The sequence below is a fragment of the Homalodisca vitripennis genome, chromosome 4, assembly GCF_021130785.1.
Source record: "Homalodisca vitripennis isolate AUS2020 chromosome 4, UT_GWSS_2.1, whole genome shotgun sequence".
Taxonomy (NCBI): domain Eukaryota; kingdom Metazoa; phylum Arthropoda; class Insecta; order Hemiptera; family Cicadellidae; genus Homalodisca; species Homalodisca vitripennis.
Genome location: NC_060210.1, coordinates 66,437,339 through 66,452,447, shown reverse-complemented (window position 1 = coordinate 66,452,447; position 15,109 = coordinate 66,437,339).

The window sequence follows — 15,109 nt, the reverse complement described above, 5'->3', positions numbered from 1 at the left end:
GACAATGATCTCGTACTTTTTTTCTTGTTTGATTATCAAAACCCTCACATTCACAAATATGACAAAGACTGGAATTTTGGTACGCTAATTCTTCTTCTTCGGTCAATTTCATAGGTATTTTATTCTTAGAATTATACTTTTTAGCTATGTATTTCGATAATTTATTAAGTTCTTCAAACAATTTTGCAGGAACATTTGGCAAATCTTCTTCATTTTTTGCTCTATAACATATAGGTTTGTACATGCGATTTGTCACATTTGACACTAAATATAGAGTAAAACCATAAGGAATGTGCTTCTGAACCTTGGTTGTAATCGATCTTTGTGGATTGTTCTTGCATGTCGGAATTTTTTCTAATATGCTTTCAAAATCCATATAAATAACGTAAGGATGAGAAAATTTCTTTTGATAATTAGTAAATGATGTTGTTTGACCTGGAAACGGCATAATTGGCTTACAAACTTCGTGTTGCTTGCAAATTTCTAAATGATCTGTTAAATCTCCAGATTTGTAGAAATGGCTTAAACATCTTCTGCATAGAAATTTTTTATTTTTACACTTAGATAACTGAGAAAATACAAGTTTGTTTAAATCTGTTATCAAAACATAATGAGATTTGTCATCTTGTTTAACATACAATAAATCGATTTCTAACTCGGCATCATAAATTTCTGAAATTTGTAACGGAACAATATTGAGTTTTTCATCAAAACTATAGACATTTACAGACATTTTCGGATAATTATACTTTGCTTTACTGCTTCGTTTTTCAAATAATTGTATATCTTTTAAGGACATTGGATACTCGAAACCTGAAAATATCTCGTCATTTACAAATTTCTCGTATTGCTTTGCTCTGTCAGCATTCTTTTCAGGTTTTTCAATAGCGCATCGGATAGAATAAACAAAACAGAAATCATCTTTATTTTTGATATTTACACAAGCTTTCTTATCTTTGATTTTCTTTGGCAAATCGATATATGATCCTGCATTCATTATTTCGTGTTTATTAAGGCTCAAAACTAGTTGTTTGCAGCTTTTAAATGTCCATCCAGAACCCTTATTTGGATGATTTGTCTGTTCTCGATGTGTTAATTTATTAAATTGCTTAGTAATAAAGTCGTTTACATCAAAGATCTCGTCTGCTTTTATAGTAAAGTACATTGGACAAGTTTGTGTTTCACCGTTCACTAAAGTTCGTTCGTATTCGCATTCTAAAGAGAGATATCCTTTATTATTTTTCACAGTTTCTTGAAATTTTTCGATTAAACTTTTAATTTCTGGGCGCAAAATAGAAAGATATTTGTAAATTGACATGAAATTGTCGTTCAAATTTGTTAAAATGTATTGCTTAAATAGACCATGTATTGAGGATAAAACTTCTACATCAATGATATTTTCAGGTTTCTCATTAAGAGTTTTGTCAATTTCTTCGATCATTTCAGACTTAGTTTTATCGTTTGTTTCTATGGACAATTTCTCAGCGATTGATTGAATTTTTTCATCTTTAAATAGATTGAGATCTTTTTTACTTTCCTTAAAATTTTTCTTTAGTTCACGCAATTTTTCTATATTGTACATCTTCTCGTGACCATCGATTTGATTCTCTTTAGCCCAAGTCCTCAAATAATTTAGTTCTTTATTATAAATTTCTTTGTTCTTCAAATGATTTTTCGACTTATAATGTCGGGTAAAATGATGTTCGAAAACATCTTTTTTGCAGTACGGGCAGGATATCTTTTTCCTCTCCATTTAAATAGGGAAAATTTGAATCTGCCAAGTTTTACTTTTTAGTAAAATATCTTTTTATTAAGCTGAAAAATAGCAATAATTCAGTAGATTTCTAAGGATTTTTATCAAAATTTGATAAAAATCAGCACAATTTATGGTTGAACAGCCTTTGATTCTTCTATTTAAAGAAGAAAAATTTGTTTAACTAACACTTTGAAAAGTACAGATTTTTACTAAAATTTGATACAAATCAGCACAATTTATGGTTAAACGGCCTTTGATTCTTCTATTTATATAGAAAAAATTTTATTTAGAGATTTTTTAAATTTCAATTTTGTAGTGATTTTTCGAGAAATATCGTTCACATTATCAACTTTAAAGCTAAAAATTCGCAATAATTAGAGAAATTCAGTAGATTTTCAGGATTTTTCAAAAAAAACTCTAGTATATATGCACCTTAAGAGCTGTGGTTTTGACCCTAAAAACACGTTTTTTTAGGGTGTATATAATATAAAATATATATATATATTTATATTATTGTTTGCATTTCAATTTAAATTACTGCTGCTTTAAGGAAAATAAACCTAAGAAATTATTATAGACTTTGTTGATTAACTTAATTTACTAAATGCTTCCTAAACTGGCTTCTGTGAATTACTTTCTGAATTTAATAATAATCATGTAACAGTTACATTACATGTCTAGAGTGTGTGTCTCCCTAGTGTCACTCGATTTATAACTTGGCTCTTTAGGTCATCTGTCACAACAACATATGCTTCCAACATTACTATGCTCAAACTCCAGGGCTACTCTAAGAACAAACTTATGTATTGTAACCTTCCATCGTATCTTGTTTATTTAGTAATTTGCTGTATTAAGGTTATTAATAGTATTTGATGCTACGTAGTCTGTAATTTTTTTTAAATATTGATTTTATCTAGCCTTCTATCGTAAAAGTGGATATTCTATTCAATATATAAACTGGTATAGATGTTATTTTCTATTTAATATAGCATATTATAAATTAAAGATGCTTATTTTGTTGTTATTATTAATCATTTTTGAATTGTGTTTGTATTTTTTATTTATTAATGAATTTTTGTTATACTTTACACGTTTTGTAATTCCCTCACTAACTTGACCGTTATTTTTAATTTTATATTTTTTTACATCGAACTTATTTTTCTTATTTTGTATGTTGTGAAATACTGGCTATACCGTTTATACTAAAGCATAAAGAATAATATAAATTCTGAATATACATTTACATTGAGGCCTATATTACCAAATGAGTAATCATGAAAAAGTCATTTTGTATCCTTAGGGTAAGGATATTTTACTGCCGGTTATCGGACACATGTGAGCAGTGTTTAAATTTACATAACTTAAATATGAGATTAGTACTGTACGTATAATGAGATTTGGGTTAAATGTATGAGCAGTAATTTAATATCGAAATATGTGACCATAATAACAGAACTAAATATGATAACTTATTTTTATATAAGTTATTTTGCTCCAAACTCCAACCCAAGTGCTGTGATTCTCTCAACTCATGCCACCGGTTAATGTTATACAAGTTCACATGCAAATAATAAATAAATCAGTGAGCTGTAACTTTCACAGACTGATAATCAAAGTGTCATTCCTGCGCCGCGCCTTCTCCTCACTGCGATCGGTTCTGTTCATGTTTTGTAATGAGGTTAATATAATTAAAATATTTATCTTTTACTAAATATTATCGTTTGTGAATTATGTTACTTATTACTGTATGATAAAAAGAAGAAACGTATTTCAACATTACCTACCTATATAGCTAATAACTTTATGTATGCCAAGTCTTTATGGACTTTATCACTACACTATTCAAAATCGTATATTTTCCTAATTATCTTCTTCTTTAGTTATTAAGTGTGTTTTATATCTTACCTAACCATTTCGGTGTGGATTTGAGTTATAGATTATAATTTTAAATCTACTATGAATTGTATAGTTTAAATTCCAATACCAATTGAAGATATTGTGGTAGGTTACCTGTAGGTCTATATAACCATTCTGATTAGTTAAACCTGGTTTTCTTTTGGCTTGAGAATGGGTACTGATGATGTTAAACTTTTAATATTCAGAAAGGTTTAAAGTTTCTAAAATTCCTCTACAATCTGAATGTTTAAGTATTGTATTAACGATTTTCAATACAATATAGTTCCTAAATTGTCAAGGGGTTTTGTACATATTTCAACATTATATCATAGATACTCTTCAAGTTACGTAACTTAAATTAGGCTAGATTTTTAAATATTATTTAAAAAGAACAATAATTTGATCTCCATGAATTGTTACACTTTTTATGTTCATTGTACTATTCTTATTTTTAACATGATTATTTTAAGAAATATATTTATTCAGATTAATAGAGAAAGACAAATTATAAACAATAATTATTTCTTGAGGTTATTCACACCCATCCAAAATAAAAAAGAAAGTTCTTTATGTACAATATTATTAGTTAACTCTACAACATGAATAAAGTTAGTATTTATGGCAATTAGTACTGTATACTTTATGGAAATACTTTGACATTAGAAAATAAAAATAATATGTACATAATAATTATAAATCTAATTAGTTTCTTACTGAAGACAATATTCTGAGAATTTTAATTCTTTTTTGGAAATATGAGAATGTACTATGCCGTACAATACTGTAATGAATTATTGTGTTTTAACGCTTGCATACTCATACGAATAAAATATGTATTTGTTAATCAATATTATACACCATATGTTAAATTTTAAGGCTTATAAAATTATTGTAATGGAAATATTCAGAATGTTATTTTTTACAAAGCACCTGACACAAAACGACGGATCGAATGGATTTCAATATGGCGGTAAGTCCACACGGCAGTAATATAAACCAAACATTTCAAACTTGTATACGATCAGGTTGAGAGGATCGAGGTTGACGTTCAATGTTTAATTTACAAGGTATTGTAAAGTAATAGTTGGTTTTGCAATTTACAGTAAAACCTACATATGTGCACTTTATATTCTTTATACATAAGAAATATTTAATAATATAACGATTCCTAATTTTAAATTACTGTACATAAAACAGATTCTTCAATTAAGCATAACTGTTTAAATTTTCTCGTAATAAGTGTTTATGTTTGTTGTGGTTTATACTGTATACCTAAGACACCTTGAAAATGGATTCCAAAAAGAGGATACAAATTATGATAGTTTTGTTGAGAAGTCCATTGATGTTATGCCGTGCGTAAAGTGTTCTGTCACAAAAAAATGTTGCTCCCTAACAGCCTCCCATACCCAGGAAATGACGAAACTGCAGACATTTCCTTGACAACCGGAAGTTCAGGCAAGCGACTGTCATTTCCGGTGTCAAGCCTGCATCCTGCACTGCGTGACTGTTGTCCATACCTTGTGTTATACAAGGTGTTTGAAAAGTCTGGGTACGGCTTAATATTTTACAAACCATAGCAGATAACATCTATAAACTTTGCACAGTGTCATAAGGCTATGTAAACTATATTTCCTTGCTATTACCATGACATGCCAACCATGGGGGGACGGCCCACAGAGGAAAACATGGAAATCTTAAAATAAAGCATGGATCGAGTGATACCTCATTTTAAAGAGCTCACTTAGTAGAGTTGAATGCCGCAAACCGCATCTCAAAAGGTTTATCCAATCAGAAATGGCGGGTTGTTTTAGGTACACATTGTGAAGTACATTATGCGCTGCCATTTCTGACTGGATCGTCGTATTCTGATGCGGCAGGCGGCGTTTCACTCTGACAGGGATTTTCAAATTTGTATAGTAAGTATGAGAAGTAAGATCAAAGAGATTTACATTTTTTTTATACAGATTGAATGTTTTCACTATGTTTAAAATGTTATGGAAAGATCTTAATTGTATTTATTTTGGAATTTAAAATATGTTACTCCCTCTGGAAGAATGATATCTACAATTGGAGTTTGGAAATTGTAATAAACGCATTCATATTAGTCTGTGTTGATTCTTAATTAGACACCGCGCGTCTTCAGATTTTCAGTCTGCTTACTGCCGCGCTGCTAGTGGATGCACGATCAGGAGCGCACTCGCCCTTTCTCCTCCATCCCCTCAATTAGTTCCTCTCTTCCTTCGCTTTGCATTTAATGTCTAAGTTCTCGGCTCTATCATTACGAAACAAATCGTTTTACAACGAGGCTAATCACACCGAGTCTTGCTTGTGTTAAACTGAGCACTCTTATTTAATTACTTTCTGATTGAAGATACATGTATATAATGTTATACTATAATACGTTTCAAATAACTAAACGATTTTGCTACATCATATTGCTTTACCAAACTTAAAGTCTTTGTTTACAAATGTTACCTTTGCACGTCAAACCTCGTAAAACTAATATATAACAATACAAGTGTATATTTATTGTTACATAAATAAACAGATTTTTATGAAGACATCTATACAAATTACTTGATATATTGAGTACAAAACTATTTGTTATGAATTTCTAAATAACGCATGCATAACATGAAACAGTATCCTACTACTTTAAACTGTCAGGTCTAGCGTTCACGGTTCAGGAGGATTGAGAGAGAAAGGTGAGCAGGTCGGACAAATAACTTAATTCCCGATACTTGGAGTGGAGAGGAAATGGGCCAGCAGGCTGCGTTATCTCAGGAATGGAATGAGCAGGAAACGATGTTGCTCATGCGATCTAGCGGTGAGGGTTTGCGATACTAACGCAAGAACAAACTTAATCCGAATCATAAGGACTGCTTAAAATATTTAAACATCTTGGATAGTTACATTTATACTTACATTTCAGAAAAAAACTGTTTAGTAAGGTACGGAGTGTATATGCTGCTGAGCGTATCTTGGCAGAATCGCGATGGATATATAAACAGCTGAGCATTGTCGGATAGCTGAGCGTATGTTGGCAGAATCGCTATGGATATGTATACACGTAAGCATTGTCGGAAAGCTAAGCGTAAATTGGCAGAATCGCGATAGATGTATAAGCAGCTGAGCATTGTCGAATAGCTGAGCGTATGTTGGCAGAATCGCTATGGATATGTATACACGTAAGCATTGTCGGAAAGCTAAGCGTAAATTGGCAGAATCGCGATAGATGTATAAACAGCTGAGCATTGTCGAATAGCTGAGCGTATGTTGGCAGAATCGCTATGGATATGTATACACGTAAGCATTGTCGGAAAGCTAAGCGTAAATTGGCAGAATCGCGATAGATGTATAAGCAGCTGAGCATTGTCGAATAGCTGAGCGTATGTTGGCAGAATCGCTATGGATATGTATACACGTAAGCATTGTCGGAAAGCTAAGCGTAAATTGGCAGAATCGCGATAGATGTATAAGCAGCTGAGCATTGTCGAATAGCTGAGCGTATGTTGGCAGAATCGCTATGGATATGTATACACGTAAGCATTGTCGGAAAGCTAAGCGTAAATTGGCAGAATCGCGATAGATGTATAAGCAGCTGAGCATTGTCGAATAGCTGAGCGTATGTTGGCAGAATCGCTATGGATATGTATACACGTAAGCATTGTCGGAAAGCTAAGCGTAAATTGGCAGAATCGCGATAGATGTATAAACAGCTGAGCATTGTCGAATAGCTGAGCGTATGTTGGCAGAATCGCTATGGATATGTATACACGTAAGCATTGTCGGAAAGCTAAGCGTAAATTGGCAGAATCGCGATAGATGTATAAACAGCGGAGCATTGTCGAATAGCTGAGCGTATGTTGGCAGAATCGCTATGGATATGTATACACGTAAGCATTGTCGGAAAGCTAAGCGTAAATTGGCAGAATCGCGATAGATGTATAAACAGCTGAGCATTGTCGAATAGCTGAGCGTATGTTGGCAGAATCGCTATGGATATGTATACACGTAAGCATTGTCGGAAAGCTAAGCGTAAATTGGCAGAATCGCGATAGATGTATAAACAGCGGAGCATTGTCGAATAGCTGAGCGTATGTTGGCAGAATCGCTTAGATATATACAGCTGAGCATTCTTGGACAGTTCTTGCGACTGCTATCTTTTGTAACGTGTTGTTGAGCAGTCATTTGTGTAGCTAGTTCTGTCCTCCTTCATAGCAAAAGTACAAAACGAAATGTTCAAGGTTAAGTAGAGAGTTTAGCATTTTATTATAGGTATCATCAATGACAAAATAATGTACACCTGGACTCAGAGATTAAATACTGTAAATTGAAAAAGGCCAAACGTGGAGTTCAAATATCCAATCTTAATTGAATTTACGAGGAGACACAAAAACGTGACATGGAATTTGGTGCAGAAGATGGAGAACGAATAGATAAGGAATATGCCCTAGGTGATATATTCCTCAACTGACCATGCTTGAATAAAATCTAAACTTGGATATTGATTTTCATGTTAAAATTTGCCAAATTAACAAACTGATAATATATACAGGGTGATTCCGATAAAAGACCACATTTTTCAAGGTTGGTAGAGGATATTAGTAGAAAAATATTTAGTCCATTACACAAATGTTTCATTCTCGAGAAAACTGGGAATTTTTTAAACGCCTCCTTGTAGGCAACAAGTAGAGTTCCTTTTGAGATTTGCCCACAAAAATGCAAAGCTACTTAAACTTAATGTGTTTTTCTTCAAGAATTAAAAAAATATGAATATAAAATATATATAATTAAGCAGCAGAAGTATGAGAAACCCCCCGACTCTTTCAAAATGTAAGACAGCTCAGGATTATGAAGAGCTTAGCTTTGTATCATCACAATCTAAATATATTTTGTACTTTTACTGTAATCATAATTTTTTACATTTTAGTTCACATAATGTTGTTATTTTATGTGTTATTACGAAGAAAATAAAGTGTTGCTTATGAGGAGGCGTTTCACAAATCCTTAATATTCTCGGAAACGAAACATTTGCGATCCCATGTGTATCCGACCGTTACCGGAATCACCTGGTGTGCAGGGTATTCATAAAATGGTGTTAATAGTTTCTGTGACATAGTATTCATCAAATAAAACAAAGACATTTTTCTATCCTTTAGCCACTAGCATTTTGAATGTTGTATAAAAAGTTATTATGTCTGTGAAGCAACTAGTAAAGCAACAAATACCAAACTTTGAACATAAGCAGTGAAAAATGAAAGCCTAAATGTAAAATAAATCTCTATTTCTCCTTTTGCATATCCTTTTTTTGTGTCATCTTTCAAATATTCTACACAATAGCTGATTAAAAATTTATTATTTGTTGTATTCGTGTGTATTTGTGTTTGTGTTGTTGTGTTGTGTTTTCGTGTGCGTGCGTGCGTGTGTGTGTGTGTGTGTGTGTGTGTGTGTGTGTGTGTGTGTGTGTGTGTGTGTGTGTGTGTGTGTGTGTGTGTGTGTGTGTGTGTGTGTGTGTGTGTGTGTGTGTGTGTGTGTGTGTGTGTACTATCATTATTGCTTACTTAATTTGTTAAAATTTTAGATATGTGTAAATTGTTATTGTAAGTGTTAGTGGACTAAGATAAAACTAACAGGCTTTAATCTAATGCAGTTAGTTATATTAAGTCTACACTTATATTATTGAATCCAGGATAAATCGATCGAGTAATCCATTTTAATTTCATTTGACGTCAATGAGTCCCCAAAACAGGACTACTAGATTTTTCACATTTTCCCGACAGTAAATAGACCCACGTAAAACTTATTAAGGCAATTGGCATTGAAATCCTAACAAATGTTTGAATACATGTAGTATGTTTAATTATTAATAAAATTAAATCAATCTTACCATGGGAATTGGATTATTTGGTATAATGTGATTAGCAGAATAAACACAAATATTGACTCTGCACATTTCGGCACCCGTTAATACAATGAGGAGCATTATGACATTTACTGGCTGGTAAATGAGATGAAATTGAGAAATGTTCGTCACGGACGAAGAGGAGTTTGAAGCTTATGTCCAGATATCTAGTGAGGTCAGTTAGACCTAGAGAGAAGATGATCGAGTTACGCTGGCGAAGAGGATGAATAAATAAGGCTGGAAGCTAGGTGGAAGTAAGTGAAGTGGACTTTGTCCGGTGACTCGGCGTAGGTTTATTGCAGAGTATAATGAAGGATTTGGTTTAGCACTACATTATCGTTGGGAATATAAATGTATTGGAATATATGAAACTTTGCATTTGATGGAATTTACATTCTAGAAAGAGATAAATAGATTATGAGTTTTTTTAACTATGAAGAGTTGTTGAAGAGTAATCTCTACATAAAAAGGATGTCTAGTTGTCTCGTGTAGTGCAAAACTTGAGGATATATATATATATATATATATATATATATATATATATATATATATATATATATATATATATTATCAGGAGGTAAGTAAGCTTCGTAACTGAACATGAGATAGTGCGGTGAGTAACCTGTTGAAATTTTAATAGACATGTTGTAGGCAAATGTAACTATTTCATTTTAAATGCACATACTTCAACCAAGTTTAGGGTTTTTGCCAACGTAATGTTATACCGCCTTTGATGTGGTTGTATTTTTCTACCGCGCCTTGTGCTTGCCACATATAAGCAGCTCCTGGACTTTGTTCCATCCCGAGTGCATTTCGCAACTGTAAGGTTATAGAATTCATAACATTTGTTCCTCTGCCGTGGTATATTATTCTGGATAATCCAAATATGCAAAATAGATTTAATAATTATATTTGCGCTATTGTGTTTGTATCTGCATTCCTTCAAGGGGTTGTATATATTACTCTGGGCATCGGTTTGCATCTAGGATATATTGAATCGAGGATCTTGTAACTATTAATTTGTGTAATATTACCAGCCAAGTGTATGGTTATCCTGACAAAGGTCTTACAAAGGTCTGACAAAGGAGGGTAAAATGGAGTGAGCCGTAATTTCTATTCATGTTTGGTCTACGTAGTTGACATTCTTCAGAAATTTTTGTATATTGGAGGATATCGCAATACATATTCAGCCAGTAATATCGTAATTTTGTTTTGTAACATTATAAGTGTAACCACCAATATAAGGGTTTTCAAGGAGTATTATATAATAACCAATAAGTTTCTAGTTTCTTCTTGACAGTTGAAATGCAATAGTCCGTCTATTTTTTCACAATTTCGTAAAGTCAGTTTGATTTTTTATTTACTGCATCAGACGAGGTCATTGTAAGGCGTGTTTGTTCCAAATAACTGTTTTGAACTTGTAGTAAGGGTAGATTAGTATGTGCTAAAGTATTGATGGTGAAATACGTGTCCCTGAAATCTCCATCTGAAGGTTGTTCTAAGGGGTTTATACTTAAATCGTCAGTCAGCTAACATTTGTTGCGTCGCGTTTATGTTGTACTGCAATGTCGTAGTTTGTTAATGATGTGCCAAACTGTGTTTTGTATAGTGGATGAGTGCTTAACGTGTCTATAAAACTGTAATACGTCACAGTCTGGGTAGACTGTAGTTTGTCTACTAAGCGTGAACTCTTTGGAGAGTAGTTCACAGCACAAGTTAATTCTAGCATTTCACGTTCAGCTTACCTGTATCGCATTTGGATATTTGAATTATTTTTTAACACTTAATAAATTCGGTATGGTTTATTTTTGTATTCATTCAGCTGTACTTACTCTCCTCCGCATTCATTTAAAATGCTATCTTCATAAATTTGTACTTTCCTGTTGTCCTTCCACTGTGATAGTAATGGTGGGTTTGTCAAAGTTGGTTTTATTTTTATAAAGAACTGTTCACATAGATCTTGTCCATTTAAATTCTTTGTTTTTAATAAATTTTAATACGCCTTTATACGTGATTGGCACTGTCTGTTTTCATCGCCGGCTCAAAGACAAACTGTTTTCATAGGGGTAAGAAAAACAAACAAAAAATATTGTGATATTCAGAATATTGGATATGTAAAAAGTATATAGAGTTAAATTCTTAAATTTCTTATAACTTAAAGATAGTTGTATTACACAAACATCCAACCATTTATAAATAGCGTATTATTTAAAAGGACATTCTATATTTAATTGATTCTCGTAGAAATAAAATAATGTGTAGTACAGTAATCTACTGAAAAATATTGGGTAAATTAGTAAGTAGTGGTTGGAAATTTTATTGCTGAAAGAATAACGATTTCACAAGCCGTGGTTGAAATATTACACAGTTTCATTTTACAAACAAAATAGCGTTAATAAGGGTCTCACACCGCGGGTCATGTGTTGTGTTTTCAGGGCCGGAACTGCTAGACCGGCGGCCATTAGGAAGTAATTAAGTCCTCTCTGTAAGAGCACAAATGTTTCCGGCGTTTTCAACGAATAAAATTCTCTTGAAAACTAGTTATTAGCAAAACAACACTTGTCCAATAGTATTTTTTTTTCGGAATCAGAGGTTTCATCGTCATCCGAAAAATTCCATTAATATTTATACAAATAACATGAAATAATAATAATAAACTTTATTTACCTCATAAACATGATTTACAACAAATACATAGGACATAGATAATTTACTATGTGTGACATATATGAAATGAAAAATTCTTTATTTTTACAGGCAAAGTTAGGGCCGCATGGCCCTTTCTTACACTTAACCTGTAATATATATATATATATATATATATATATATATATATATATATATATATTGCGTCTAACAAAGAATATGAACCATTCATTTTACAGAACAGAACACTATTCTATATTAAAAGAAACAAACAAAGTACGATTTCTCCAAAGCGAGCCTGTTCGGAGGATTCTCACTGGCATAAAAGTCATATTGTGCACCAAAAATACATTAAAGTTAAAAAAACACGCCAACTTTAGTATAAAGTATATACGTGAAATAAAAACTGTAATAGTTTGATTAAGCCTTATCAAATGAATAGCTTATGGTGCTGATAAAATAATCCACTTACAACAAAAACAAACAAAAGAAGAGTAGTTAAGAGTCTAATACATCAAGAGTGCAAGAAATACAGCACAAAACTAAATTCAGTAATCACCAATATTAGTAAAGAACGCTAACAGAATGTAAATATGAATTTAAAATATGAAAAAGTAAGAACATGTGTATAATGTAACAGGGCATAAATTACTGGGAACTATTTTAACACATTTATATTAAAAATTAAATTTTCAATATCATCGACCATACACAACCATCTCCTTAGAGTTTTATCAAAAGAATTAATTATTGTGTGATTATCTTTTAAATAAGGTAGAATGCAATTACTAATTCGTGGTCCTAGAAAAGGTATTGTTTTAGTAAAATAAGTGTGTTCACGCATAGGTACTAACTGACAAACTATACGTCACTTAACTTGCCAAATGTTTGTTCTAGGCTACAAGTAAACAATAAGTCTGAAATAAACGTAAGAATTTCCAAGTTATAGTGGATATTCCAATACGCTATGCTGAGCACTGTCTATAATGAGTCCCATGCACATTGCTTCTAAGTCTATAATCCCATATTTTTTCACTTGTTAATCTTGCCTATATATTTCTGATCCTGGAAGACCTTCTGATCCTATTATCTCTTTATTACTCATATAGGCTACCTCTTAAGAATGACCCTCCTACAGTACGGAGACTGGTGACCCTGAAGTACTCTATCACATGATAACTTCAAACTGCAAACTGACCAAACAACTAACTGACCAAACAACAACGTCCCAGCGAGTTGGTTGTGTCAACTATAGACATTCAAAAGAATGCCCCCCCCCCCACTTTGACGAAAACAAACTATCAGAATTCTACAAATAATGAAACTAAATGCGCCTGTAAACCCACTTCAAATTTGCCACGGGGGGTTGAGACAGTCATAAACCCTATCCTTAAGTACTTCTGGGTTTACTGGACACCTCCACAAGTTCTTAAGAGGGAATAAACATACGCATAGACGCGATTCGCCTATGTGGAATTTAATATTCCAAGTACTGGGCTCAAGATTGATACATACACTTCTTATGGATTTCATTTCCATGAATAATCTACGCCGTACTTTTATTTTATATTTTAACATTTAACGCTAACCTTTTTGAATTTATAATACGAAGAATACTTCTTTCAGATTTAATTTTGAAATTATAAATAAGCTTGGACCGTTGGTTACGTATTTAAAAAGTGTAACTAGCCCATCAACATGTTACTAATAAATATCATCATGTAACTGCACTTCTAACTAAGGTCTGGTCAGTATTACATTATTAAAGTTTCACAACTAATTACGATTTTCGGATTTTTTCATTGTAATCTGGTTGACTTCTTTCACGTCGTAACAGTTCGGCGTCCTCGGTATTGTAACCTTTACGCCAAAAACAAAATAGGACCTCGTAGTCTAGCTTTTACAATGTAACATAATGTACAACATGGCTGTTTTTCTTTGTCAATATAAGTAATATAGTAAGGTATAACTCATATTACAGATTTAAATCTACCTTATTCCTCCGGCCTAATAAACTAACACTTAAACATGAACTTAAAGTTGCAGAAATGGTCTGCTACTCAAAAAGTGTTTCATAGTGCTTCATAACACCCCACTGGTATACCAAGAGCTTAAAGGCCAGACTGGAGAAAATGAAATGACACTACACAGAAGTAAAAAAACACATATTCGCTGTTGCGTGTGTTGCTTGTTAGTGCTCTTGATTTCCATCTTCGGCTATGTCATTTCTTAAATCCAAATGGACAGATCCAAATCGCCATCCACTTTTTTATTCAAGTTGGACATATCATATTCGCTCACTACTAAAGCTTTATTCAAAACTTTCCTTAGGAGGTCTTTGTCGTGGATAAATAACTTTCCACTGTCTCCAGAGGCTAGATTGCCACAAGTAAAAAGAAGATGTAGATGCTGCAATTCGAGCACCTATACAGAATTTAATATTATTTACAGTGACATCACAAATCAATACTAAAAAACCTTTTACCAAAGAACACTTTCAAAATCTGAACGACAGCGTTCTTCTGTTGCAAAAGAGGCGCAGGCAGTTTTGAAGTCTAAAAAATGGTGAGACTGTTTTGTTCAACCATTGGTGCTTATAACTGATTTTCTGATTAAACTGATATAACTGATAAAAGGGCTGATAAAATAAAGAAAAAGATAATCTGATAAAGGCAACATCGCCATTTGATATATTAACCATATATTTTAAAAGTGGAGATGTACGCCTAAATCGTAAAAAAAATCAAAAATGTTTATATATTTTTTTCTTGAAGTATGGAGTTTTCCAAGTCCAGTGATATATAATACATGCATATTTGGGCGTTGCTTGGTAAGAATACAAATTTTTGAAAAATGACTGATCGCTGTCAGCAGGAATAAAATAGCACTGTAATAGTTGCCATGCG